At 43.1% G+C, this 14,143-nt stretch overlaps 1 pseudogene; it reads left to right on the plus strand.

The window, feature by feature from the left end:
- The first annotated feature begins 3,285 nt into the window (after positions 1-3,285).
- On the plus strand, positions 3,286-6,516 carry LOC109278985 (NADH dehydrogenase [ubiquinone] 1 alpha subcomplex subunit 5-like; annotated as a pseudogene).
- The last annotated feature ends 7,627 nt before the right edge of the window (positions 6,517-14,143 follow it).

A 14,143-nucleotide genomic window follows, 5' to 3' on the forward strand; every position in this document is an offset into this window, starting at 1 on the left:
TGTGACTCCTAAGATAATATTCCTTCTCACCTCGAGAGCTTCATCTTATCTTGATGCTGGTGTGAGGTCACTTACACTGACCCCTTGCTCATGATGACCTATGTCTTATTCCAATCTTTATGTCTTTCCTCCCTTCAGAAGATAGTGAGAATGTGCTACCTCAGAGATTGCACCCCAATTCTCCCTCCTCTCACTACCTCCTCTTTGTATGACTGTGCCTTTTTTTTTTTTTAAATTTTTTGTTTATTTTGAGAGAGAGAGAGAGACAGAGAGACAGAGCACAAAGAGGGGAGAGGTAGAGAGAGTGGGAGACAGAATCCCATACAGTCTGTATGCTGTCAGTGCAGAGCTCGACACAAGGCTCGATCCCACGAACTGTAAGAGCATGACCTGAGCCAAAGGCAGATGCTTAACCAATGGAGCCACCCAGGCTCCCCATGACTGTACATTGTTTACATTGAACATGCCCAACACAACAACTTTGATACTGATTGTTAAATGATATTATCAATGTTTTATCACCGCTGCCTCAGCTATGCTTTCTATAATCAGAATATACTTTTATTTTATTTATTTTTATTTAAAAAAATGTTTACTTATTTATTTTGAGAGAGGAAGAGTGCACGTGGGGGAGGGGCAGAGAGAGAGGGAGAGAGAATCCCAAGCAGGCTCTACACTGTCAGCACAGAGCCCGATGTGGGGCTCTATCTCACGACCGCGAGATCATGACCTGAGCTGAAACCAAGAGTCAGACACTTAGCCAACTGAGCCACCCAGGTGCCCTCCAGAATATACTTTTAAAGAAATGTGTTTTGTGCTGTGTTCATTATGGTTCTTTCCTCATGGTGGGGATTCAATAAATATTTCCTGTTGATAAATTTGTCATACTAGAAAAGGTTATTTTACAGCACAGTAGTTGTAAAAAAAGTTGATCTTTTTTATTCTTCTTTCTTTTTAGCTGTTCCATCAAATCACTAATGCAAACACTAAAGTTGTTCCTTAATTAGAAGAATAAAAAAGAATGAGGGCACCTGGGTGGCTCAGTCATTAAGCATCTGACTGGCTCAGGTCACGATCTCGCAGTTTGTGAGTTCAAGTCCTACATCGGGTAAGCTTGAGCCCTGCTTGGGGTGAATGTGAGCCCTGCTTTGGGTAAAACACAAGCCCTGGGTGAGCCCCCTTCTCCCTCTCTCTTCCTGCCCCATGTGGGATATTCTGTCTCTCTCTCTCTCTGCCCCTTGCTCACTTGTACCCTCTGTCTCTCTCGGTCTCTCAAAAAAAAAAAAAAAAAAGACATTGGCTGAACTCAAATGCTAAACTACTTTCAAGTATTTAATAAATTTTAATCTATAACCATTGCAAAGCAAAATGTATGTGTGGAGGTGATTTACTTGTACAGGAAAAACTAAGACGAAGATTTACAAATGAGAAGGAAGGGTACAATTTACTTGAGTTCAAGGCTAGATAATAGAACAAGATTTCTAGGCATGTGATTATTAAGAATGCAAACAACTTTTATTCTCTATCCTCCCTTTTCTACTCTTTGAATCAAAATTTGTCCGAAGGTGTTGATGATCTCGATTAAATTAATGGCCTCTGTTTATCCGTGCCCTTTGCCCAATATCTTTGTAGTCCCTGCTCACTCTAATTTGGGCTGGCCTTGTCACTTGCTTTGGCCAGTACAGTGTGGCTGAAGTGATGATGTGCCAATTCTGAGTCTAGACCTCAAGAAATGTTACATGTTTCTGCTCCCTCTCTGGCTTCTCTGTGGTCACCATGACAACAAGTCTGCATTTGGGGCATGCTCCATGTGAGGCCACATGGAGAAGAACTGAGTCATTTTAGCTATCATGGAGCCCTCAGCTCCCAGTTGACCGGCCATCTGACCACAGACCGAGCCCAGATAAAATCTGACGGGTCTAGATTAGTAGAACTACCTGCCACTGGTAGCCTCCTAAGAAATAATAAATAGATTTTTAAAACCCCTGTGTTTTGAGGGGCCAACCTGGGTGGTTCAGTCGGTTGAGCATCTGACTCTTAATTTCGGCTCAGGTCACGGTCCTAGGGTGGCAGGATCGAGCCCTGTGTCGGGCTCTGCGTTGGCATGAAGTCTGCTTAAGATTCTCTCTCTCTCTCCCTCTGTCCCTCTCCCCTGCTTGCTCTCTCTCTAAAATAAAAATAAAAATTAAAATACAATAAAACATATGTTTTGAGACGGGTAAGCGGTAATAGCTAACAACTTCACATCTTATGTTGGTAATACTAATAGTGTAAGTCAGTAGTAAGTCCTCCCAGGGACTATTATATTTTAACTGTTGTCAGCTGTTTGAGCTAAACGAATGTAAGTTTGAGAGTATCTTTGGTTTCAGTAAGTGAAGATGAGAAACTTAGGGCATGCAATGGAATCTTCCTGGGATCGTAGTCCCATGCACTTCAGAAGGCTATTATTAGACACAAGAAAACATAGTTTTAAGGTCAGGTGGGTGGCATCAGTTAGAGATCTCAAAGCTGTAGCCGGTAGACCTACAAACTGTTGCCATGACGTCCCCACACGCATGCTCCCCAACCTCCCCCACGGCATTCCCACTCCCCAGGCTAGCCTCCCCCTGCACAGCAGACCGCACTACCCATGACTCACTCTTCTCGGGTCTTTCACAGAAGCCCTTCTTCCATCCCCTATATCAGCTGCGCTCCAGGGTTTTGCACTGAAGGGCTAGCACCAAAGGTGACCCCCAGTCCTGCCTCCTGCCTCATGCGTGATGAACCCTCAGACGTGCTAAGGGTTTCGCATTTATGTACTCTGGTTTTCTTTTCTGCAAAATGGTGGTGGGGAAAGACCCTCAGCAAAGCTTTGCTCTGTCTCTCTCCTGCTCAACTTTAGTTACAGAAAGAAGTTAGGGAAAAACAGAAGGTTTGGCTTTTCAGAAAGTGAGTCCAGCGTTCTTTTGATCATTGGTAAAGATAGTTACTGCTGATTTAGAAACCTTGAATATGGGCCAAAGCTTTAGCAAATATTAACTCTAATTTTACGGCCCTTATTATTAACAACCAGATAAATGATAGTTCAGAGATTTTACATGATGTGAATGGATCCAAAGTCACACATGTGATTAGAGGCAAAGCCATAAATATAGCAAAGCCATAAATGTAGTAATAGTTGGAGTGTCTAATTTGTACTTTCGAAAAAAATTAAGAATCTGCCTCCCATTCCATAGTATGGATATGTAACATCGTCTTTCGAGTTAGGCAGTACCTCCTGAACCGCATGCATTCTCCTTCAGACACATGAAGGAACTCGAGCCCTACCAGAGTCATCTTATCAACCTGAAAGCCTATTGTAGACCCCTCATAAACTCAGCTTTTGGGAAAACAGCAGGAAGAGGCCACTCAGCGGGGAAGCCTGGTGGGAAAGTGGGGGCAAGTGTTGTCATCGTAATGGTGCATTTTATAACAATAAGCTCCAAGCCGGGTGACTTAATCCCCCTTGTGCTCAGTTTCCTCATCTGTAAATGTGGGTGTGGAGTCAATCAGTGTTTTCCTGAACTGTGGTCTGTGGACAATTTCCCTAGCCCATGTGAAAGTTGTGAAATGCTATCTACAAGGTCCATCCATCCCTTAGAGACCTTTGTGAAGGTCTGTATTCAAGAAGTCTGTCATAGCGATCCTGGAAACCTCTTAAGAACCTAAAGGAAGAATGCCATTTTGGAAATGTACAGTCAGATGACTCTTACAATTTCCTTTGGCTATAAAGACATCTGAGCTAATAGATCTTTCGTTCTGTTGCAATTTACGGCTAATTCCATTTTCTTTCTTTCTTTCTTTCTTTCTTTCTTTCTTTCTTTCTTTCTTTCTCTTCCTTCCTTCCTTCCTTCCTTCCTTCCTTCCTTCCTTCCTTCCTCCCTCTCTTTCTTTCTTTCTTTCTTTCTTTCTTTCTTTCTTTCTTTCTTTCTTTCTAGCAACAATGCTTTTATTTTAACAAAAAAGTATATAAAGAGGGTCACAGAATGGGGGGTGGTAAGATAGGATGTAATGTGTGCGGTGTCTCTGGATTCCATCCCCCTCTTCCTGCCCCACACGCAAAAGTTACTGAATAATGTAAAAGTCACCATTCACAGTGCCAGAACACCATCCAAATAATTGTTTTCATCAGGGTCAAAAAATACAGTGATTATGAATGTGCTGTGACCAGTTATTGATTCCACTTTCTACCAAGGAAGGAAATGGGGAAAAAAATAATATTTTGGGGCACCTGGCTGGCTCAGTTGGTGGAATGTGTTCCTCTTGATTTCGGGGTTATAAGTTTGAGTCCCATGTTGGGTGTAGAGGTTACTTCAGAAGAAAATCTTTATTATTATTATTATTTCAATATTTGCTTTTTTAAAGTTTATTGATTTTGATAGAGAGCGAGAGAGAGAGTGCACACATGAGAGCAGGGGAGGGGCAGAGAGAGAGGGAGAAAGGGAGAATCCTAAGCAGGCTCCACAAGGTCAGTGCAGTGGGACTCAGAACTCTCAAACTGTGAGGTCATGACCTGAGCCGAGATCAAGAGTCAGACACTTATCCAACTGAGCTACCCAGGCGCCCCATTAAGATTTTCTTTTTAAGTAATCTCTACACCCAACACGGGGCTCAAATTCACAACCCTGAGATCAAGGGTCACATGTTTCACTGACTGAGTCAGCCAGGCACCCCTTAAAAATAAAATCTTTAAAAAAAAATCATATTTTCTTGGTTGTCTACTTTGTGTCAGGCAATGTGTTAGATATTCTATGTATTCCTTATTTATTTCTTGCAACACTATGTGGAGTATTATTATTCTCACCTTACTGATATTGATCTTAACTACATCATTTTTTTTCATAGCTACTGTAGTCTTACTGAGAGAGTAACAGTACATCAACAATGTAGAGTCAGTGGGCGCAATCCCTGATACTCTATCTCTACACATTCTCTAGGTGATATTATCCAGCCCTAGGGCTTTAATACTATTCTTATGATGTGGTGATGACTGATGACTATGAAATCTCATAATTTTCTCTTGAATGTTCCTGTATTAAATAAACATCTCAAATTTAGTGTGACCAAACCAGCATTTTAATTTTTTTTTTTAACATTTATTTATTTTTGAGACAGAGAGAGAGCATGAACGGGGGACGGTCAGAGAGAGAGGGAGACACAGAATCCGAAACAGGCTCCAGGCTCTGAGCTGTCAGCACAGAGCCCGACGCGGGGCTCGAACTCATGGACCGTGAGATCATGACCTGAGCCGAAGTCGGACGCTCAATCGACTGAGCCACCCAGGCGCCCCCAAACCAGCATTTTATATTCAGAGCTTTCCTCTAAAATTTTCTTGCCCAGTTAACCCTTAGTAATTGGCCTCCATGTCTGCCATGTCAAACAGCAATTTAGATGTTGATTTCTCTCATACATTCATTCACCATGTGCACTGTATCAACCAGTCTGTTCTTGCAAGACACATCTAGAATGTGACTGCTTCTCTCCATTTCCATGTGTATTTCTGGTCAAGCTACATCATCTCTTATGAGGACAATTACGCACTGTTCCATTTGTTTCTACTTGTGTTCCGTCTGCAATCAGGAGCCAAGATGATCTAAGACATAAATATAGGCACTGTCTTGGCCGGTTTGCTGAGGAAGACCACCAGCCTTGCGGGATTGGCTGCATGTGAGGGTCCACACGAGAGTCTAAGAGTATCGTACACAAAGATTCTTGATGTTCTTGAGCAAATTCCTAAAAATGCAGCTTACAGCAAGTATATAGAATGGATTACAAATGAGAAGTGGGGTATGGTTAAAGCGGAACCAGATGTTGAGAACTTAGAAGACCCACTTCAGGGTGGCCAACTAGAAGAGGTGATTCTTTAGGCTGAAAAAAAGTCTGGCGGGAAAAATGATACATCGGAAACCATGGGAGCCTTCAGTGGAAGAGCTCCTGCCAACCACTGGTAATGGCCAATATAATCCTCATTAAATGACTAGTGTGTTGATGGAAAGCTGATGTAATTAAGTGTTCTGTTACATAAAATAAAGAAATAAAAAATTTAGACCATGTTACTTTGCTCCTTAAGACCTTCTTATGATTTTCCATTTCACTAAAAAGAAAAAAAAAATCTAAGTTGCAGTCTCTGGCCTTGCTCATGTCTCCAACCTCATTTGGCCGATGCTTCCTTCCCTATGTTGGTTTCTTTCCCGACCTGCAACGTACCAGGCTTGTTCAACCCCAGATTGCTTCGCTTGCTCTGCCCTCTGCCTGGATGGCTCTTCTCATCCTCATTTGTTGTTGGTTCAAATGTTGTCTCCTCAGGGGTGCCTTCCCTGACCACCTTTTCAGAAATGATCCCACGTTGTGCAGAAACTGTGGAAGAAACATCATTCTGCTTTGTTTTTCAAAGGAGTTGTCCCTCTTTTATTTTATTAGTTTATTTGCTACCCTCCCACCTGTTTCTCTCAACTAGAAGGTAAGTCCATGAGAGCTTCCCTCTCTTTGTTGTGTTCAACCCCATGTCTCCCTGCTGGTGTGTTTCACAGTGCCTCGTACGTATAGTGGCTCAGTAGATATTTGCAGGCTTAATAAAATAAATGTTATCTGTCTTGCTCATCTTCCCAGCCATTTCTGTTCAGCGCACACTTAAAAATAATCAAACACATGTAAGGCTACACACAGTGTCTTCAAGCAGATTTCAAACAAATGTACTTTTTGGAAAGAAATGTTTTATGTGTATTTATTTATTTATTTATTTATTTATTTATTTATTTTTACATGTGTTTATTTTTGAGAGGCAGAGAAAGCACAAGTGGGGAGGGGCAGAGAGAGAGAGAAGGAGGCAGAATCCAAAGCAGGCTCCAGGCTCTGAGCTGTCAGCACAGAGCCCGAGGCGGGGTTCGAACTCACAAACCGTGAGATCATGACCTGAGCCGAAGTCGGGCGCTTAACCAGCTGAGCCACCCAGGTGTCCCAAATGTTAATTAATTAATTAATTAATTGAGAGAGAGAGAGAGAGGGAGAGAGAGAGGGAGTACATGTGCACATGTGAGAGGAGGAGGGCAGAGAGGGAGGGAGAGAATCCCAAGCAGGCTCTACACTGCCAACTTGGAAGCGGATATGGGGCTTCACCCCACAACATGAGATCACCACCCTGGATGGAAACCAAGAGTCACTCGTTCAACTGACTGAGCCATCCAGGCACCTGTATTCAGAAAAATTTTTAGATGAGATTATTATCTGCATGGGATTTTTTTAAATTTATTTATTTTTTCAATATATGAAATTTATTGTCAAATTGGTTTCCATACAACACCCAGTGCTCATCCCAAAAGGTGCCCTCCTCAATACCCATCACCCACCCTCCCCTCCCTCCCACCCCCCATCAACCCTCAGTTTGTTCTCAGTGTTTAAGAGTCTCTTATGCTTTGGCTCTCTCCCACTCTAACCTCTTTTTTTTTTTTCCTTCCCCTCCCCCATGGGTTTCTGTTAAGTTTCTCAGGATCCACATAAGAGTGAAAACATATGGTATCTGTCTTTCTCTGTTTGGCTTATTTCACTTAGCATCACACTCTCCAGTTCCATCCACGTTGCTACAAAGGGCCATATTTCATTCTTTCTCAATGCCACGTAGTATTCCATTGTGTATATAAACCACAGTTTCTTTATCCATTCATCAGCTGATGGACATTTAGGCTCTTTCCATAATTTGGCTATTGTTGAGAGTGCTGTTATAAACATTGGGGTACAAGTGCCCCTATGCATCAGCACTCCTGTATCCCTTGGGTAAATTCCTAGCAGTGCTACTGCTAGGTCATAGGGTAGGTCTATTTTTAATTTTTTGAGGAACCTCCACACTGTTTTCCAGAGTGGCTGCACCAGTTTGCATTCCCACCAACAGTGCAAGAGGGTTCCCGTTTCTCCACATCCTCTCCAGCATCTATAGTCTCCTGATTTGTTCATTTTGGCCACTCTGACTGGCGTGCATGGGATTTTTTAATGTGTAAAAACTCTGAGATAGAAGAAAGGACAACACTGTGAAGAAGTCATCAGATACTTCTGCACTGAGGCAGTGGAGGTTTGGAAAGGATAAACTGGTGATTCTGGTGTATTTTTTAAGTCATGGTTTCCAGGAGAGGGCAGGGATCGAAACTACAAATGGTTAAACATGGCTTTTGGGAACTTGTCATGTAATTCTTTTTTTGTCCAATCACTCCTTGCTATGGAGGCCAGTGGATTAACTTCTTCCAAACATTGCACTCGGAAAGGAGGGATGCTAAGGGAAGGTGTGGGGTGGCACTGAAATAGCCCCCTCTAAGGTCCCTGCAGAAGGAGACTGTCTGTTGTAACCAAAATAAATTTGAAGAAGTGCCACATTGATAATTAGTGGAATATTTATTTTGGCGTGGTATAGCTCTTTTCTAGAAGTTGGAGAGATGTGGAGGAGAGAGAAAAATGGGAAATATCCTGTATTCTTGAAGGGAAAGGTATACAGTAGATAGTTTCATCTTTGAAATTCTGGCGCCACCTAGTGGTGAATGAAGCCTGTTTTAGAGACCCGCCATTTTTCTTAAATGTTTGTCTCAAACTTTCAGGTATGTCTTAGAATCATACAGTGAGCTTGTGCAATTCCCCCCCCCCCCCCCCCCCACCTCCCACCCATTGCTATAGATTTCAGAATCCTATAGTTCTTATGTGGGGCTTGGGCAACAGAGTCTGGAAAACGGGTTTCCCAGGTGATACTGCAGAATTTTTAGTTAGCTTTTTAAAAAAATAATCATACATCAAGTGGCTCTAGCGATGTTTCTGGTTGTCTTGCCGTATATTTGTCCCAGAAAGACCATCCTGGCCACAGATAGGTTTAATTGAGGTAATAGTGTCTGAAAGGAGAAGTTCCAGTAATTCATGGAGGTCCAGGCTTTGCAAAACCACCTCAGGGGCTCCAGGCATTTCCCAGGTGAACTTTTTAAAGGAGAATTAAAAAAAAATAAGTAAGTAACTGGATTGATTATTATTATTATTATTATTATTATTATTATTATTATTTAGAGAGAGCACAGGTTGGGGAGAGGGGCAGAAGGAGAGGGAGAAAGAACCTCAAACAGGCTCCACACTCAGTGTGGAACCCGACAGGGGGCTCGATCCCACGTGGGGCTCAATCTCACAACCGTGAGCTTGTGACCTGGCTGAAATTAAGAGTCCAACACAGCGGAGCCACTTGGGTGCCCCTCTCAGAAGACCTTTTATTTAAGGCTTCCTGAGGGATTCCCAAGGAAATGAATCTTCAAATATGACCTCAGACTCATAATAACAAGTACTCAGGGCATCTACAGAGCTCAGTTGGTTACGTCACCCGACTCTTGATTTTAGATCAGGTCATGATCCACAGTGCTTGAGATCAAGCCGACCGTTGGGCTCTGCCTGTCAGAGTGGACCCTGCTTGGGATTCTCTCCCCCACCCCCCCACCTCCGCCCCACTCCTGCTCATGCTCTCTCTCTCAAAAAATAAATAAACATTTAAAAAAATTTAAAAATCTGGCACATTGACTCACATGTGCTTGACTGTGCTCAGATTTCAGCTGTGAATGTACTGGACAGTTCCATTCAGGCTTCCACTCATTTTAAGGTAATAAGGTCCCCCTTCAAGTCCTCACCTAATGCCCCAGGATTTCCTTTGGTGCTGCACACGCCATAAGGAACTTTCTAGGTTATGACATATACCCAGCTTGGAAGCACGGGGGAGGTTAGCACATCTGGGAGCAATCCTTGATCATGGGGGATGGGAGCCAATGGGTCAATACTCCTGCCTTTTCTGCTTGGGGAAGGGCCTCATGAAGGGTTATGTATGAATGGTAGGCTCAGGACTTTACCCCATGGGCAGAAGTGTGTTTGAAGGGAAGAGTAGTGGCAGGGAGAATTTTAACTAGGATCCTAGATATTTTGGTGGTACCATGGAGATGGGATTGGTTTGGGAAGTAAATGGGGTCAGAGACAGATATTAGGCATTGATTATAGTTGCTCTGATTTGAAATAGATTGGGACTAAATTAGGCAGAAAAATGCTGTAGAAATTTGAAGTAGGAGACGTGATAGTAACCCCCTCTCCCTCTCGTTCTCCCTCTCGCTCTCTGCCCCCAAGTGTACTGGTCTGTTTTCCTTCCTGAATTGAATTGGGCTTATGAAAGCCCATGAAATGGGCTCAGGGTCCCTGTCTTTGTTTTGTGTTGCTCTGTTGCAAACCTCCCTCAAATTTAGTGGCTGAAATGGCCTGTTGTTTTGCTGTTGTTCATAAAGTTGGGCTGGGCTCACCTAGGCGTTTCTTTTTGCTGCTCTTACCTGGGGATATGCAGCTGGTTGTTCTCTTTGCAGGCTTGCTGGTCAGTGTCGTAGTCAGGGTTCTCCAGAGCAACAGAACCAATACAATAGACAGGGAAACTATGGATTGCGAGAAACTTGTTCCAGCGAGTGTTCCGCAAGATAAGCAAACATTTCTAATATATTTTAACTAGATAAAATGAGCGATGTCTGGTGATATGAGTAGGACGTGATGCTGAATGTCACATGATCACACCTGAGCCAATGGTCCTTGAAATTCGCTTTGATAGACAAGTGCTTTGGATTACAAGCATGTGTCCGCAGCGAATTAGGCTCCCAAACCAAGGTTTCACTGTATCTCAATATACATGAGGAGATTTGTTGTGGGAATTGGCTCAGGCAGTTGTGAAGGCTGTCTGCAAGCCGCAGAGCTGGGGGCATAATTCAGGCCAAGCCTGAAGGCTGAGAACCAGGAGCTCCCATGTCTGAAGGCAGGAGAAAATGGACATCCCGGCTCAAGAAGAAAGAGACGTTCGTCCACTCTTCCTCTTTTTGTTCCAACAGATTGGATGCTGCCTGCCCACATTGGTGACCTCAGGTCTCTTCACTCAATCTACTGCATCAGATGCTAATCTCACCCAGAAACACTCACACAGACTCACCAAGACATGTTTTACCAGCTATCTGGGCAGCTGTGAGGCTCGTCAGGTTGACACAAAAAACCACCCGTCACTGTCAGGGACCGTGACACAGGCAGCTTGTCTTTGCCCTGCATGCTGTTCTCCCCAGTCACACGCTTTCTCCTCTGGAGGCGACAGGTCTGGGGCACGAGGCGGGGTGGTAGGGCAGCAAAGTCACGAGGTTCTTGAAGCCTGAGCTCAGAGCCACGTTCGGCACATCTGTCTATTCTCTTGGTCAAAGCAAGCACAAGGTGACTCAGCTGTGGGGAAGTAGACTCCATCTCTTGACGGAAAGAGCTCAAGGAATTTAAGATCCCTTTTAATTTACTACTGCAGCCTATCTTAGTAGCCAACGAAATGAACCATGTCCTCTTATACCTGGAATTGGTTTTAAAACTGGAATTCGGGGTGCCTGGGTGGCTCAGTGGGTTGAGCGTCCGACTTTGGCTCAGGTCATGATCTTATGGTTCGTGAACTCGACCCTCACGTTGGGCTCTCTGCTTTCAGCTCCGAGTCAGCTTTGGATCCTCTCTCCCCCTCTGTCTGCACTCCTCCCCCCCGACTCATGCTCTCTCCACAAATAAATAAACATTAAATAAAACACAAAAAAACCAAACCAGAATTCAGGCTACTTATGTGCTGACCAGTCACACCTCCTCTCTCTCTTATGTGGTAAATATCCTGAGAAATATTTTATATCTGTGACAAGTTGAATTAACCTTCCCTAAGTGGAAGGGTGTAGGGAGAAGCTTGGATTAAAAAAAAAATTTTTTTTCCAGATTCACTGGACTCACTTAGTTAATATCTTTTCAAAACTATAGTAATTATATTTCAAATGAGTTCTATTTTATTTTTATTTATTATTATTATTTTTAAATTTAATTTATTTTTTTTTTAATTTATTTAAAAAAAAAATTTTTTTTTTTCAACGTTTTTTTTTTTATTTATTTTTGGGACAGAGAGAGACAGAGCATGAACGGGGGAGGGGCAGAGAGAGAGGGAGACACAGAATCGGAAACAGGATCCAGGCTCCGAGCCATCAGCCCAGAGCCTGACGCGGGGCTCGAACTCACGGACCGCGAGATCGTGACCTGGCTGAAGTCGGACGCTTAACCGACTGCGCCACCCAGGCGCCCCAAAATTTAATTTATTTTTAAGAGAGACAGAGAGTGAACGGGGGAGGTGCAGAGAGAGAGAGAGAGGGAGACACAGAATCCAAAGCAGGCTCTAGGCTCCAAGCTGTCAGCACAGAGCCCGATGCGGGGCTTGAACTCACGAACTGTGAGACCATGACCTGAGCCGAAGTCAGATGCCCAGCTGACCGAGCCACCCAAGTGCCCCAAGTGAGTTCTAGTTTAAACTAGTGAAATTTTTTTGTGTGTGTGAATTTGAGTTTTTTTGTAAGGGAAAAAAAAAGGTATTTTTATCTTCACAGTATGGCACTGATATTTATGAGATTATTTTCATAATTCCCCTAATAAACACCTTCATAATGGAATAAAAATAATTTATGTTTTAAATGCATGCAATTTCATGAAACACTGGAGAAAATTTCAGTATCTTAAATTTCAGAATTACTTGGTAAGAATATTAATTTTATAAACTTTTATGACAGGATTGCTCACTGTAATGGAAATATCAAACACAAAGAAAGCTTTTGATAACCTGTTTAAAGGAAGCAGAAATAGGGATGCCTGGGTGGCTCAGTTGGTTAAGCATCTGGCTCTTGATTTTGCTCAGGGTATGATCTCAAAGTTCATGAGCTCAAATCCTGCACTGGGCTCCATGTGGATAGTGTGAAACCTGCTTGGGATTCTCTCTCCCTTTCTCTCTGCCTTGACCCCGCTCGTGATCTCTCTTTCTCTCTCAAAGTAAATAAACTTAAAAAAAAATAAAACAAGCAGAAATAGGGGGTGCCTGGCTGGCTCAGTCGGTAAAGTATGTGACTCTTGATCTCTGGGTTGTAGGTTTGAGCCCCACACTGGGTGTAGAGGTTACTTAAAGCTTTTTTTTTTTTTTTTAATTGTAATGTTTATTTACATTGAGAGAGAGAGAGAGAGAGAGAGAGAGAGAATGAGCAGAGGAGGAGGGAGAGCTGGAGACAGAATCTGAAGCAGGTTCCAGTCTCCGAGCTGAGCCGTCAGTGCAGAGCCAGAAGCCGGACTCAAACCCACGAACCGCAAGATCATGACCTGAGCTGAGGTCAAAAGCTTAACGTACTGAGCCATCCAAGTACCCTGAGATTACTTAAAAAGAAAAGGAACTGGAGAAAAGTAAAAGAGTCAGAAACAGAATGGAAATGGCTTTTTTTCTGTGAAGAATCATTTGATCACATACCATACAGTGGGAGAAAAGTTGTGGGAAAATCTTCTCCCTAACAGAGCTGTGGCCCTCAGAACAACTGCAGAACTGCAGAGGCAGGAAAAAAAAAAAAAAAGCACAATTTTGCTAAAGAGATGAGTGCAAAGGCAGCCTACATCAAAATCTTTTCAGAAGGACCAATTTTCTTTCCTTTTGAACCAAGATCCGTGATTCAGTTCTGGGCATTTCTTTCCAAGACCTTTTTTTTTTTTTTCTGGCTTCTCTCACACGACTTTTTGCCCTTCCGTTTCTCACCTCAAACAGCTGCTTCTGAAAAGTTGACTTTGAGCTGTTTCAAAAGGTCATCGTATTCACTGTTTCCTCTTCTGACTACCCTGTTTGTATTCTGACGCTGGGCTCCACGTGTCTCAACGGGTTTTCCCAGGAAGGCTGGCTTGTTTGTTTAGATGCTCCTGAAACCGAGGAAGAGGGATTCCGTCTCTCAACGACAGTGAACCAAGCTGCTGGCACAGGTGAAAATGAAGATACATCTCAACAATAGAATTTGGAGCAAAAGAAACCAGACACAAGAGTACATGCTGTGTAAGTCACTTATGTAAAATTCCAGAACAGGCAAAGTTAATGTACAGTTCGACCAGGATATGGGTTACTTAGGTAGGTAGGCTGGACGGTGCAAGCAGGTGGAAATGTTGGGGCGCTGCCTGGATTTAGGTACCGGGTACCTGGGCAGGCTTGCTTTGCGAACTTTTATCGCACTGTGCACTTAGGATTTGTGCATTTTTTCATTTGTTACACTTCTTGAAAAAGTGGAGCAGTCGAGGAAGG

Source organism: Panthera pardus, unplaced genomic scaffold, assembly GCF_024362965.1.
Source record: "Panthera pardus isolate Hobbes unplaced genomic scaffold, ASM2436296v1 HiC_scaffold_2, whole genome shotgun sequence".
Lineage (NCBI taxonomy): Eukaryota > Metazoa > Chordata > Mammalia > Carnivora > Felidae > Panthera > Panthera pardus.